The sequence below is a fragment of the Mus caroli genome, chromosome 18 (assembly GCF_900094665.2).
Source record: "Mus caroli chromosome 18, CAROLI_EIJ_v1.1, whole genome shotgun sequence".
Classification (NCBI taxonomy): Eukaryota; Metazoa; Chordata; class Mammalia; order Rodentia; family Muridae; genus Mus; species Mus caroli.
Window position 1 is genome coordinate 57,518,606 of NC_034587.1, and position 14,108 is coordinate 57,532,713.

General features: G+C 51.9%; 1 protein-coding gene across 2 annotated transcripts in view; it reads right to left on the minus strand.

Moving 5' to 3' along the window:
* Positions 1 to 13,583, minus strand: part of Ndst1 (N-deacetylase and N-sulfotransferase 1) — a 63,307-nt gene extending 49,724 nt beyond the window's left edge. The window contains exon 1 of one of the 2 annotated variants that reach the window (XM_021150970.1): positions 13,419 to 13,583. The gene's annotated coding sequence lies outside the window, so the exon portion shown is untranslated. Of the gene's footprint in view, positions 1 to 13,228; positions 13,339 to 13,418 lie in introns of those variants that run through there. The other variant, XM_021150973.1, reaches the window with a different exon arrangement.
* Positions 13,584 to 14,108: the final 525 nt, after the last annotated feature.

The window sequence follows — 14,108 nt, forward strand, 5'->3', positions numbered from 1 at the left end:
CCCAGGGCAGGCTGGTTCACAGCGGCCAAGGGACCTTCATTCCCACAGGATATTATTTATTATACTCCTTCTGTATGCACAGTCCTGAGCCTAAGCACTTTTCCCAGCACACCCTTGCTGCCCAGGAAGAGCCACAGTAGACAGGCAGACAGCACATTACCAAGCAGGAGAGAAAGCAGCCTCTGCCCTAAGGACAGGGTGGCAAACTCCGATGCCTCTGTGGTAAAGAATTATGAAGCACATGAAGTGACAGGCAGGGGTCAGTAAAGGGCATAGACCTCGTCCCCAGCAGGAGCCACTGGAGAATGTAGGCTTGAGGTGTTCAATCTTCTAATGGAAACAGCGCAAGCTGTGAGACAGGGACTCATATAACTAAGGCTGGCTCAACTCCTGATCCTACCTCTACCTCCCAAATTCTGGGATTAATAGCACATACATACCACTATGTCCAGCTTGAAGATCTGTTTTTTCCTGGCAAAGCCAGAAGTATTTTATAGAGTAAAATCTACTGACTACTAGCTCGATATCTGGCATGGAGCAAACAAAATCTGCCCATAGGGCAGATGTGGCCCGCCAGCCTCTAACCTCTGTTCTCTCTAAAAGGACAGAAAGCGTAGTGTTGAGTTTGCTGAAGAGTTCAGGGCAGGAGGTGCGACCAGCACTGTGGAGACCAGGTAGGAAGACAACTTCTCTGTACCAGGAAGGCCGCCTGCCTGGGCTGGGTGAGAAGTGAGGTGTTGAGGTGGGGGGGGGATGTTTAGCAAAGGTACAGATACAGAACTGGGACCACAGGGAACAGGAGCCTCTTGGCCCTACAGGCTGGCAGGTCACACCAGGAGCCCATGACGTCTAATAGCCAACATTTCCTCAGAAATCCAAGGTGCCTGCCAGCCGGCAAAGCAAGCACAGGCTCTGAGTGGTGGGAGGGGCTGCCCGCCTCACAGACCTGCAGACTAAATCAATCAGACTAAATCAATTGATGGGAGAATAGCAGGGGTCCGATTTCAGACCTGCAGCTTGAGGAAGCCGGCCAACAACAGCTCCGTGGGGGAAGGGAGAGGAAGACACAATGGAGGGGATAAAATGAGATTGAGAATCTGTGTCCTGCCTGGCCAGGCTAGGTTGTTACATAAGCCTGCCTCAGGACAAAGCATGGGAGGGCCTGGTCTGAGAGTTCCAGAAGGCGGAGGGCTACACGTACTGCCTACCCACAGCACTGCCTACCTATGGCAGCTCTACAACCTGGCCCTGTAGCTCCCAGGAGCCAGGTGAGCCCTGGGAAAGGGACCCAGAGCCAAACCACAGACCAGAGCAAGGACAGCCATGTAGCAGACTCTTCTCAAGTGACAGTTCTGTAGCAGGTGACGGGGGTCCTCCACATGCACATTCAGATTGAACAGATAAACATCCTTGTGTTTGCCATCTTATACACGAAGAGCCTGAAACTCAAAGTCGCTTGCACCGTACTTGAAATATCAGTAGGACATGGCCCTGTCTCTCTAGCCTGCAGCGCATAGGGCCTTCCTCATCACAGGAATATCTATCACTCTCTCAATCTGACACGGTACAGATGTTCAGATACATGTATACACACATACAACACCCACATACATAAAATAATATTTTCTCTTTCCTTTTTTTTTTAAAGAAACACAACAGAGGTAGCTTAGAAATTAAAGCCTAGAGAGGTGGCTTAGAGATTAAAAGCATTTGCTCCTGTAGAGGACCCAGATTCAGTTCTTGGCACCCACACAATGGCTCACAACTATCCCTAGCTTCAGTTCCAGTGGATCTGACACCCTCTTCTGCATTCCACAAATACCAGGCATGCATATGGTGCACAGACATACACGCAAGCAAAGTACCAATACACATAAAATAGATTTAAACTTTTTAATTTAAGAGGGGGAGGGAAGTAGTATATAGAAGTGCCTTCGAAATGCCACATTGAATGTCAGGGACTCACAATCCCCTGTACCGGGGAGAACATGTGGATCATGACCACAGAGTACGCTATAGACAAGGAGCAGAGGGATGGATGCTCACAGGCAGGCCCTCTAGGACTCTCATATTTGTAGAGAGTCTGAGCCCTTCACCCACAGTTATGAGCACAATCCAGGCCAGGGCCTAGTCATCTCTGTAAAACTGGGAGAACAGAATGAATCAGGACACACAATGGCCAGTGACTCTGTGCCCCCCACTGAGTGTGACTCATAGTCCCTAGCTGCTGGGTAGGCGGTATACAGCTAGGCCCAGCATCTGGACAGGGTGCTCTCTTGAAAGACTCTATCCAGCCTTTTGCCTACCACCTTGTTGAATACCAACTTAACCTTCCCCAGCCCTCAGTAGCAATGAGTTTCCAAAGCGCCCCAACCTCCACCTACCCATGCCCCTTGCTACCACCAACAAATCAAGAGATCTGAGGGTGGCAAGGCCAAGAGGACCCCATTCGACCCCAAGTTCTGACAGCCCCATCCCACAGTCTCCGAGTCAGATGGGGAGACTCCCTAATGGAAGTCTTGCCCAGCTCCAAAGCTGGATGTATAAACAACAGGCCTGACAACTTCACAGAGCTCTGGATCTTGCCTTCGGGAAATTACATAAACATCCTTCAGAGAAACAAAAGTCAAACCTACAGACTCAGCTTTGTTTAAGGATGTCAAGAAATCCTTTTCCAACACAGCCTCCCCCATCTATCACCATTGTTCCAAATATCCTCTCAGGACCTAGAAAACACATTTGGTTTCCGTCTGGGGTTTCTTGGTGATCTTCCTCATGGAAACTGTCCCACCCATTCTTGGCAGCTGTCTCCTAGGGCACCTTCATCTCTCTTCCCAGAATTGCCCTGGGCCACCCAGAGGATATGGCTACATTGTCTACCAGGAATGGGACTGTTTAAGGGAGAAGACCTTTCCCTGGCTAGGAAGAACAGTGACAATACTGAGCTCTGGTTCTCACAGTGACTCTGGCACCCTATGCAGCCTGCGGCTTAGCCCTTCGACTGTGAGATTAAGGGTTCCTGTACCACCAGGGGAAGTCTTGGGGCTCCTAGAAAGTGCACTGAAAACACAGGCAAGAAAATACAGAGGAGGCCTGGAGAGATGGCTCAGCACTTAAGAACACTAACTGCTCTTCCAGAGGTCCTGAGTTCAATTCCCAGCAACCACGTGGTGGCTCACAACCATCCGTAATGGGATCCGATGCACTCTTCTTGTATGAATGACTACAGCTACAATGTACTCATATAAATAAAGTAAATAAATCGTAAAAACAACAAAAAGATACAAACGGGGACTGGAGAGATGGCTCAGTGGTTAAGAACACTAACTGCGCTTTCAAAGGTCCTGAGTTCAAATCCCAGCAACCACATGGTGGCTCACAATCACCTGCAATGAGATTGGATGCCCTCTTCTGGAGTGTCTGAAGACAGCTACAGTGTACAGTATAATAAATAAATAAATCTTTAAAAAAAGATACAAACATAAGATACAGAGAGCTTTAAAAAAAAGAAAAGAAAATACAAAGGAGATCAGAGACAGACTTAAATTTTTTTTTTTTTTTGGTTTTTCGAGACAGGGTTTCTCTGTGTAGCCCTGGCTGTCCTGGAACTCACTCTGTAGACCAGGCTGGCCTCGAACTCAGAAATCCACCTGCCTCTGCCTCCCGAGTGCTGGGATCAAAGGCGTGCGCCACCACCGCCTGGCTTAATAATTTTTATTTCTGTGCCTGCCTGCGTGCACGCGTGTGTGCCCTCACAGAGACCAGGAGCTGGCTCCAGACCCCTTAGAACTGAAGTTACAGGTGTTTGTGAGGGCGCTGCTATGCAGTCTGGGCCTCTACTAAGTAAACAGTAAGTGCTCATTAGTGGCTCAGTTATCTCTACAGCCCCTGTAAACTGATTCTAACCCTCCCACTTCTCTAATCAAAACCAAAAGAAAAACAAACAACAACAACAAAACCCAAACAAACGTCCCACTTTATCTCTTAAACTTAACCTCTCACCCCATGCTGGGACCTTGATCCCCAACCACCCAACATGACCTTATCATGCTTCTCTTACTCATTTGATAGAATAACATTTTATCAAGGGCTCCACTCTAGCTGTGCTGCACAAACACTCCCAAGCAATCCCTACCACCATTCTCCCGAGACCCCAACCCTACAGAATCTTATAGAACTCCTCAATCTACTACAGATACAGTGGTACACCTATTCATCTGCAAGCACAGCACTTGGGAGGTGGAGGCAAGAGGATCAGAAGTTGGAGACCAGCTTCTAGCTAAGTCCAGCCTGTGTTAGACTGGGACTTCAGTTCAGCTCATAGTGATGCCTAGCTCACACAAAACCCCAGCCTCCGTTCCTAGCACATTATAAGCAGGTAATGGCAGTGCACACCTGTATTCCCAGCATTAGAAAGTAGAAAAAGAGGAGAATCAAGGTCTTTGGCTAGCCTGGACCACATGAGATCCCGTTTCAAAAGCAAGTAAGATGAGCTTAGTGGATTATGTCTTTAATCAAAGGCAGAGGCAGGCAGATCTCTGCGATTTTCAGGTCAGCCAGGGCTACACAGTGAGACTCTAATAAACAAACATTCCTAAATCGAGTCCCTTGAAGCTATGCATGGCCTAGGTACTTCTATCTATAAACAGAAAGGACTACAGTGCCTCCCTAATTTAGAGGATTGTTCTGGAAATTGCTTCTGAGAACGTGACACAGAAATGTCTACCAAGCACTGATAAACTGTCAATAGATATAAGTAGTAGTTGTGATCATGACTGGATCACTGAGATGCTTAAAACCATGGACTGCTGACAGCAAAGGCTTCTCAGAGCACATCGGGCCACTGGCCCATGCGTGTGCCCACTCATCCCTAACACAGCCATTCTCTAAAGCAGGACCCCAGCCCTGGACCAGGCCCAGAACACAGCTGGCTTATTCCTGGCTCCCACTTGTCTGTTTCCTTGTTCAGATAGTGTCTGTGTTATTCTAGCAGTCCTGGAGCTCAACAGGTAGACCAGGCTGGCCTTGAACTCACAGAAACTCTGTTTCTGTCTCCCCAGTACTGGGATTAAAGGCGTGCCACCCTGCCCTGCCTCCTGGCACTCATTCTCGCCAACACAACTCCTCCCTCATTCTTCCCCTTCCCACTACCGTCTTCCTCAATTTGTCTCAATGTTCTTTCTTATACGAGTCTGACAGTACCCCAATGCTCTTATAAGATTGGTTCTTGGGGTACAGGGCACTAGTCTAAAATGGCAACTCTTTCGAAACAGGGTAGAGTGGGTGTGGTAGTCAGGAGGCAAAAGGGGTGGATCTCTATTAACTCAAGGTCAGCCTGGTCTGCACAATATCAGACTAGCCGGGGCTTTGTAACAAGCATGGCTGGGCTCCCTCAAAAACAAACAAACAAACAAACAAACAAACAAATAAGAGGAAGGAAAAAGTAGAGAGAAGTCAGGCTTTCTGGGAACACCCCACCCACCCCCCCCCACCCACCCCGGTTATTCCACATGTCTGAAAATGCTGAAACAGGAGTACAAAGAAAGAGGCATTTCTTTTTTAAATGACCTAGGATAGAAACGAACATGGTCTGTACATTCCACCAGTTCCCAGGTGATATAGATGCCAACAATCCACAGCCCAGCTTTAAAACGTTCTGACTAAACCTGCAGGAGAGGCAGGGAAGCCACCCACTGCTTCCATTCCCATAAAAGTACGAGCCAGGGTGTCACAACTGTCAGGAGGAAGGACATACAGGCAGAAGGACACAGCTTGAGTACAGGGCCTGCTAGGACAGCATTCACTTCTTGCCTGGCATCTGCCTGGGCAGGTAGCTATGTGCAAGCAAAGCTGAGGGTACAAGCTAAGGTGTCTGCCACTGAGCAAAGACTACAGCAAACCTCCACCCTACACCACCCGGAGACCTGTCCAGACAAGCCAGACCTTGGCCAGCCTGAGGGTGCTGAGAATCCAGGCCTTCCCTCATGGGGTCAGACTTCAGGTCTGAAAAACCAGAATCACATAAGCACTAGAATTTTTTTAAACTTATTTTTATATTATGTGCATGAGTGTTTACCTGAATGTATGTCTGTACTACTTGTGTGCACTGCCCACATGAAGGTTAGAAGATGGTGTCAGGTCCCCTGGAACTGGAGCTATAGTTGTATACTACCATGTGGCTGATGGAGTTTGAACCCGGGTCCTCTGGAAGAGCAGCCAGTGTGCTCTTACCTGCTGAGCCATCTCTCCAGCCCTAAGATCCACTCCCAGAAATATGGTACTTGTTCCCTCCAGAAACAAATGCTGCCATCTTGGCCTTCTGCGATATGCTATACATAGTTGAGATCGGTCCCCTCTGGTACATCGACCCTTCAACCTATTGATGCTTCACAGATAAGGAGGTACCCAGAGGAGCCCCATGAGGAGCCATTGGTCCCTCTAGGCTTTGCTGCCCTATCTGATTGCCAACTCCACTTCCCACCCCTGTTATAAGAACGAAGTGAGCACCTCAGACAGGAGTAACTACAAAGCCGGGCTTGGTGGTACACATCTTTAATCAAGCACACAGAAGGCAGAGTTGGAGGCCAGACTGGTCTATATAGTGAGTTAGAGGCCAGTGAGGGAAACACAATAAGACCCTGCCCGTCTGTGTCTGATAAACAACTATCAAAGTTAGACATCAAAGGTCCTAAGTTCAAATCCCAGCAACCACATTGTGGCTCACAACCATCCGTAATGAGATCTAACGCCCTCTTCTGGTGTGTCTGAAGACAGCTACAGTGTACTTAGATAAAATAATAAATAAATCTTTAGACCAGCGCGCCAGCAGAGGTCCTGAATTCAATTCCCAGCAACCACATGATGGCTCACAACAATCAGGAGAGCTACAGTGTACTCATATATAAATAAATCAATCAATCAATCAATCTTTTTTTTTTTTTTTAAAGTTAGGCGTGGAGCTGAGCATGGTGACGGATGCCATCCATGTCAGCAGTGAGACAGGACAATCAGAAGCCCAAAGCCAGCTTCTGCTTCACAGTGAATTCAAAGTCATCCTAGACTAAATTAGACCCACTATCTACCCCAGATATCAGAGAGAGGGAAAGTGCTTGCCTAACATACACAAAACCCTGGGTCCATTCAGTTCCCAACACTTATGAATCCGGTGTGTTGGCATAAGCCTCTCTCTCATCTGAGCAGAAAGGGGAGGATGGTCAGACATTCAAGATCATCCTTAGCTATAGAGCAAGTTTGAGGGGGGCTACCTGAAACCCTGCCTCTCACCACCACAAAAAAAAAAAAAAAAAAAAAAAAAAAAAAAAAAGGCTATACCCATAATCCCAACACTCAGAAAGCTGAGGCAGGAGGATCACTGAAAGTTCCAGACCAGAAACATTATAAGCCAACCAGCAGTGCTGCAGAGAGACCATATCAAAAAAAAAAAAAAAAAAAAGTCTCAACAACCATATGTAACCAAAACTTGTCTGCAGTTAAAGTGCTTCAAAGGACAGCTGCTGTCCCTTTGCACAGGTGAAAAACGGAACTCCTGGCCCAAGGCTCTGTAAACAGAAGTGACAGCAGGAACCTGGCCCCAGGCTGTCTGGTATCCAGTCTTACTTTCAGCCTTCACTTGGTGTGGACCTCACTACTGCCTTAAGTCCCTCCTTCCCATGTCTGTCACCTCTCCCCGCCACCAAGCCTTTATCCTTCCCTACTAGAAGCTCCAAGACCACAGTCCAGGCAGTAAGAGACGGGTCCCTGGTCATGAGAGCCACCATAAGCCTACCTGCCCAACTCATCTGGCCCAAGCTAAGACAATACTCAGTATGGTCACCAGGGAGGAGATGGGACTTGAGTCCCTTAACTTGGGTGACAGGATGGAAGAGAGAAATCAGAGGCATCAACACAGGGAGGAAATCCTGTCCAGCTTCTAAGATACAGCCACGGCCACGGCAGGCCGTGCAAGCACCCTAGTACTCACTCGGGACTCAGTTTCCTTACCTGCGCTTCCCAATCTTCTACAGTAAAAAGCGACTCCTGCTACTCTGAACTGCCTGCTGGATGCTGTAACCAACCATCCTTTCCAAAGGGGGAACTTGGGGTTTTATTTCTGGTTTAGTTTTACACTTAGAATCTATAAGAGTGGGTAGGAGGGAGTGTGCGTATGTTTGTGCCATGTATGGCGGTCAGGTGACAACTTGTAGGAGTTGGTCCTCTCCTTGTACCACGTGGGACCCCAGGGATCTAACTCACATCATCAGGAACGGTGGCAAACACCTTGATTCAGTTGAGGCATCTCACAGGCCCAAAAGGAATATCCAGATCATGGCTGTGCAGTTGAGGAAACCAATGCTCAGATTTAGGAACTAGCTAACGGCTAAACCTAGTCGTGAAAGAACTGGGATTTGAACCCACAAATTTGGATTCTACTCCAGAAAGCTGCTCGCCCCTCTGGAACCAAGCCCCAGTCAGCTTCTGCTTCTGGAACACAGAGGGAAAAGACCAGGTGCTTCTGCAAACTAGAGCTCAAACCAAGGATAAAAGGGCCCCGGAGGGTCCAGCCCACAGGTCCCTTGAACTTGGCAAGCACAGGCAACGGCAGCCATGAGAGTCAGGATGTCTACACCGGAGAAGTGAGACCCTGGAGCCGCTCACCAGGGAGAGTTTGGAGGCTGGGAAGGAAGGAAAAAGACCTGAGCCACAGCCTCACGGCCTCCTTACCGTGAGCAGAGGCGAGGGGAGGGATGAGGGACACAGCTGGAGAAAGGAAAAAGAATGGGTTCTGCTCGGTGATTGAGGGACATGGGACATAGGGCACTGACTGCTGCCATTACATAAAGGCGCCCCCTCCATACCTCATCAAGTGTTAGTCACCATGCACATTTTCAATTTTGATTAACCCAGCCCATGTCAAAGTAACAAGTCATAAGGCAACTTAGCGTGCGTGATCCCTTCCGTCTAGAGGAAGGAGCTTTTGTCTAGCTCTAAGACACATCCACTCTTCTACTGAGTCCCAAACTCCAGAACCCAGGGTGGTGAACAGACATCAGAACAGGCCCCAGGGAAGGAGATGGAATCCTCTAGTGCCCTCAAGGATGGGGATATCCTCCTTTAACCTCTGCCTCAAGGCGGGGGGGGGGGGCCAACCTTGCTAAAATCCCCACTCCTCACCTTTAAGCCCACACACAGACCCAGGAGCCCCTTTCCCAGCTCATGATGGAAGAAGTACCTGCTCACAGACGGAGATGGAGAAGCTGATCCCACTGTGGGAGTGGAAGTCAAGCCCTCAGCAGGCCAGGCTCTGGATGGTTCCAGAGATAACTCTCTGTAACTCCCATGCCAGAAGACTCGCACACATATGGTACACAGACATACAATCAGGCAGAACAGCCATATCACGTGAAACAGAAACAAAAGTTAGAGAACATTAAAGAAAAGAAAACAGAAGAAAAGAAAACCAGTATTACTGGGAGAAAGCTGGGCTGGATGTCCTCAGAGCACAGGGACTCTAGGAGAAGCCGTGCGGGCCTGTGGGTATTGGTACTTCCTGAGCTGCACAGGAAAGGCCACTTCAAGAGCTATGAGAAAGAACAGTGGGGCTGGAAGTGGGCTGAGTACTACCCTACTTCTGGGTTCTCAGGCAAAAAGGGAACTGAAAGCAGCCACCCAATCCTGACCCTGGGGGTTCATCCTCCCACATCCTCAACAGGCTCTTCCTCCTGTAGACACTTAGTAATGAGGCTCTCCCCTTGTCCTTGGGCAGTCTCTTTCCAGGTTAGATGCCCTGGACCTAACCTCTCTGTTGTCTCTGATCTCAAAAAGAGATCCTACAGGGCCGACCAGCCTACAGCATCTGCCCTGAGGGAGCTTTCCAAGGCTTCAAAGGCAGGGAATCTGCTGGGACCCTTCCCCCAAACCTTGGCCGACCCCAAAGGCAGCTACAAGATCCTGCAGGTCCTCTCCTACCATCAGCCTCAGCCTGAGTGGGCCTGAGCTGACTACACTGACTCTGCTGGGTCACAAGCCGTGGATCTTCTGGTCTCCACCCTGTCTGCCACTCTTGCCACCATCCTTGGCCAAACGACCCCGAGAAGGGCAACTCGGTGGCACAGAAGCAGGATGGTTTGGGTTCAAATTCTGCCACTGTTAAGTGACTACCCCCTCTGAGTCTCCATTTCCCCATCCTACAAATAGAGCAGGGTGGGGTGGCCGGCAGCGGCTACTCTGCGGGGCATTGTGAGGAGTCAATGGGATGTCTGTGAGGGCCTGGCACCACGCCTGACACAGAGCAACAAGCTGCTTACAACCTTCTGTCTTCCCTGCTACAGCATAAACCCAAACTCAGGAGCAGGGAGCTGTGAGCCCCCACAGTCCAGTCTGGTGCCCACTGTCCTGTCTGAGGGCCTGAATCCTCTAGGAACCCTTGCTGACATCACCAACCAGGAAACTCTGCCTCCCACTGTCCTGAGAGAACATCATCTACTGCCGATCACCCTGTGACACGCTGCTTCAAGGCCATCCCTCTCTGATCCCTGTCTGCCCTCTCTAGTCGAGATCCAGCAAGTACTTCACCCCTACTTCATGTCCCCTGTCACTGACCCCCACCACACACCCCACACCCCCATCCCGGCCACAGAAAATTTTCCATACGGATTTCAAAAATTACCCAGACTCCCCATCTCAAGTCAAGAATGTCCAAGCCCTCCAAATAGTCCTGTTATTTCAAGCCATACCCAAAACAAATTCCAACGTAGTAGAAGTCTGAGCAAGCCCTAGAGATTTCTAAGTCTGGCTCTGGTTCTGCCTTGCGGGGGCCCAAAGCAGAGGCAAAGTGGATCCCCAAGGCCAGGGCAGAGAGAGCACTGGGCTGCTGAGACTGTCTCTCTCACCTGTTCTCTTGGCTTCCTGACCTCTCAATCTGAAGCCTTCTCCTCGCACACCCCCTGTGACAGGAGGCTCTCCCTCGCCATCTCTCTGTGGCTGACTTTCTTTACCTGTTGACTCTCCCAGAAGCCTCTGCTCTGATCACAATGACAAACAAGTTAAGTCTGACCACATAACAAGGGACAGCCCCAGCCCTCGGGACCCTTTCCAGCCCTTCCAGCCCTTGACTTAATCCCTCGCTTTTCAGAGCTAAGTGGCTAAGTGGCGGAATTTCCATTCTTGTTCCTACAAGCTGACAGTGATGTCAGCCGGGGAGAGCTCTCTATTCCCAGGGCCTAAGGAAAGCCCGTGAATCGTGTAAATCCCACACTCTGGGCTGGAGGGCCTTGGAACAGTTAGAACCGCCCGCCCNCCCCCACCCCCCCCCAGACCCCACCCAACGCACCCATCACACTAGCCCTGGGTCCAAGGTTTCAAGATGTCATTAATTAGCAATTCGTATCCCATCTTTTAAGTAAGTACTCAAAATCTCCAATCAGAGCTTGATTGGTAATCAGATGATATCATCCCTCCCCACCCTACCCCACAACACCCCAAAAGGCTGGGCCTGCCTAGCACAGGAAAACCAGAGGGAATCTGAGCCAGTCTTCACAGTCACTAGTGGGGTCTTTCCTGAGAGGCTAAAAAGGTGCCCAGTGCTCTAAAAAGTGCTCTAAAAAGGTGCTCTGCTCTAGCTGGACTCCAGGACACACAAAAACAGGTATCTCCATGAGGATTCTGCAGTCTTGATGTTAGCTTGAAGTCCATCCTTCATACTAGCTCCAAGGACCTTTAAGACTAAGGTATCAAGGCCTGACTCGCACTTTGGCAGTGGACCCTGTAGCTAAGACATTTAGGACATAAACCCTTGACCTTAGGTCTCTTTCTGCCCAAGGGTTCTACTCTTGAGCCCCACCTCTTTACCCCCTGTTGATCTGAAAGTGACAGGTCTAAAGGGAGATAAAGAGGCTCTGCAGGTCTCCTGGGCGCTGGGGAAAAGTCTGTTGACAAAGCCACCAGCTGTCCACAGTTGGAGCCAGGGAGACAGACTCCTCCTCCCTAAACCACCACCCACACAGGGAGACCTTTCCTACCAGGACCTGGCCAGCAACGGAACTTGGACCATCTCGAAGCTCAGATCACAGGCTCCGACTGACCTCCCCTCCTGCTCCGGCTACCCAGCCTAACAGAACAAGGGCACGGGACCTAACCCAGGCAAGTGCCAGAGAGAAGGGTGCTTCACCTGGGGGAAGGGTGATGGGGCAAGGATTCAACTAAAACTGAAACTATAAACTCAGTCACATCAAAGGCCCAAGTAGGGCCCTGTACTTGGTATATAAAGACTGGGAGAGGGGACAAATCCCAGCACCCACTTCTTACCTTTCTGACCTTTTCCATCCAGTGCCTCAGTTTACCCTTTTGTAAAATGTGCCTAAAAGTAATGTGGGGAAATTCTGTAAACTATGTAAAGCAGTGAATTAGCCCAGTGCCCGGCACACACGGCAACATGCAACTGAACACTTGTTGAATATAAGCATGCCAACATTTTCCGAGGTCCCACACCCTGGCTTCATCCCAACTCTGACAGATGCACCCATTTTACAGGTGAGGAAACAGAGGCTAGGGAAAGTAAGGAACCTGCTCAAGGTCACATAGCTGGGTAGCGACGAACACCGGAGGTCTGTCTAGCCCTCAGTCCACAGTGTAATACTGCTCCAGGATGTCCCCCAAGCTCTCCTAGGGGCAGGACGGAGGACCAACAGTGGGAGGTAGGATCTGTAAGGATCCTGGCACGCAAGAGCCAGGTGATGGATGAGTCCTAGCTTCTTGGCAGCCCTCAGACCCCCACGTCCTACAGGCGTCCCCTCCTCACGCTGGTCAAATGCTAGAGTCCGGGTTCCGAGAAGCTGGGGGAGGAGGGGAGTTAGGGACCAGGCAGGCCGCTCAGGGCCCCGGAGAAAACCGGTCCGGCCGCCTTCGCCGCTTCCCGGAGCTGGGACCCGGCCTCTAGCCCCCTCCCATGCCAGACAAAAGTTTCCCCTGTTCGGGAGCCGGAGAGGGGGAGGGGGCATTCCTCGTGGGTGACATTATCCGTGACCTACAGCTGCCGCGCTGCCCGGCCCGCACCCCGGCCCGCCCGGCCCCGCGAGGCCCCCACCCCTTTGTCCTCCCACCACCCGCCCGGCGCCCGCGCGCACCAAACTTGCACCAGGGCCGCTCGGGCCCCCGCGCGGCCTGCACGCCGTGCCCCGGTTGCGAGCGCTCGGCCCCGGGACGCCGGCCGCCCGGCCCTCCGGCCTCTTACCTGCCTCGGCCGGGACGCCAGGGGGAAGCGGCGCGGGTGGCCGCGCGGCCGCCGGTCCCGGGCGTGCGCGAGGCGGGCTGCGGGCCGGCTTAACCCCTTGCTGGCCGCGCTGCGCCCGCGCCCGCGCCCCCGCCCGTGGGGAGCGCGCACAAGGCTGCCGGGCCGCCCGCCTCCCTCGGCCCGCGCCTACCTCCCCCGCCGTGGCCGTGCGCGGGGCTCGATCCGGCGGCGCGGGGCGCGCACGCTGCGGGGGCCCGGCGGGCGCCGGGGCGGGACCGGGCGCCGCGAGCCGGGCTGGATCTCTCGCTTCCACCCGGATTCTCCCTCGGCTCTCCCGGCCGATTCGGTGCTGTTCGGCGACCACGTGACGCGGGCTGCCTTTGACCCCGGTCTCGGAGCGGGTAGGGGGCGGGGGCCCCGGCCCGAGGGGTGTCAGGCGCGGGACCCGAGAGGGCGGTGCGCCGCGGCCAGGGTCCCGGAGGCGATGACCCCGAGCAAACAAAGCCCTGGGGAAGCCAACAAGTTATTTGGGGTCAGGGAGGGACCGGCGCTGGGGGTCGGAGAGGCGACAGAGGGAAGGAGGGGGGACAAAGACTCGCTCTCGCTGCGCCTTACGGCCAGGAATCTCTGGCTGGGCCCCAGGGCTGCGGGTTCTGTCCCGCTTGCGGGTGACAACCCTCCAGGGCCTCCTCAGACGGCTGGCTAGCGACAACAGGTACCTGTCCCTGTGACCCCTCCAGGGCAGGACTTCACACCCACACCCACACGCCCTGGCTCTGACTGGAACACTCTTGCATTCCCCCTTACTGTGTGGATCTGATTCATGTACTGATTTTATTGTGTACTAAAATGTCATCTCCCTCAACAAGTTGTCCCCAGC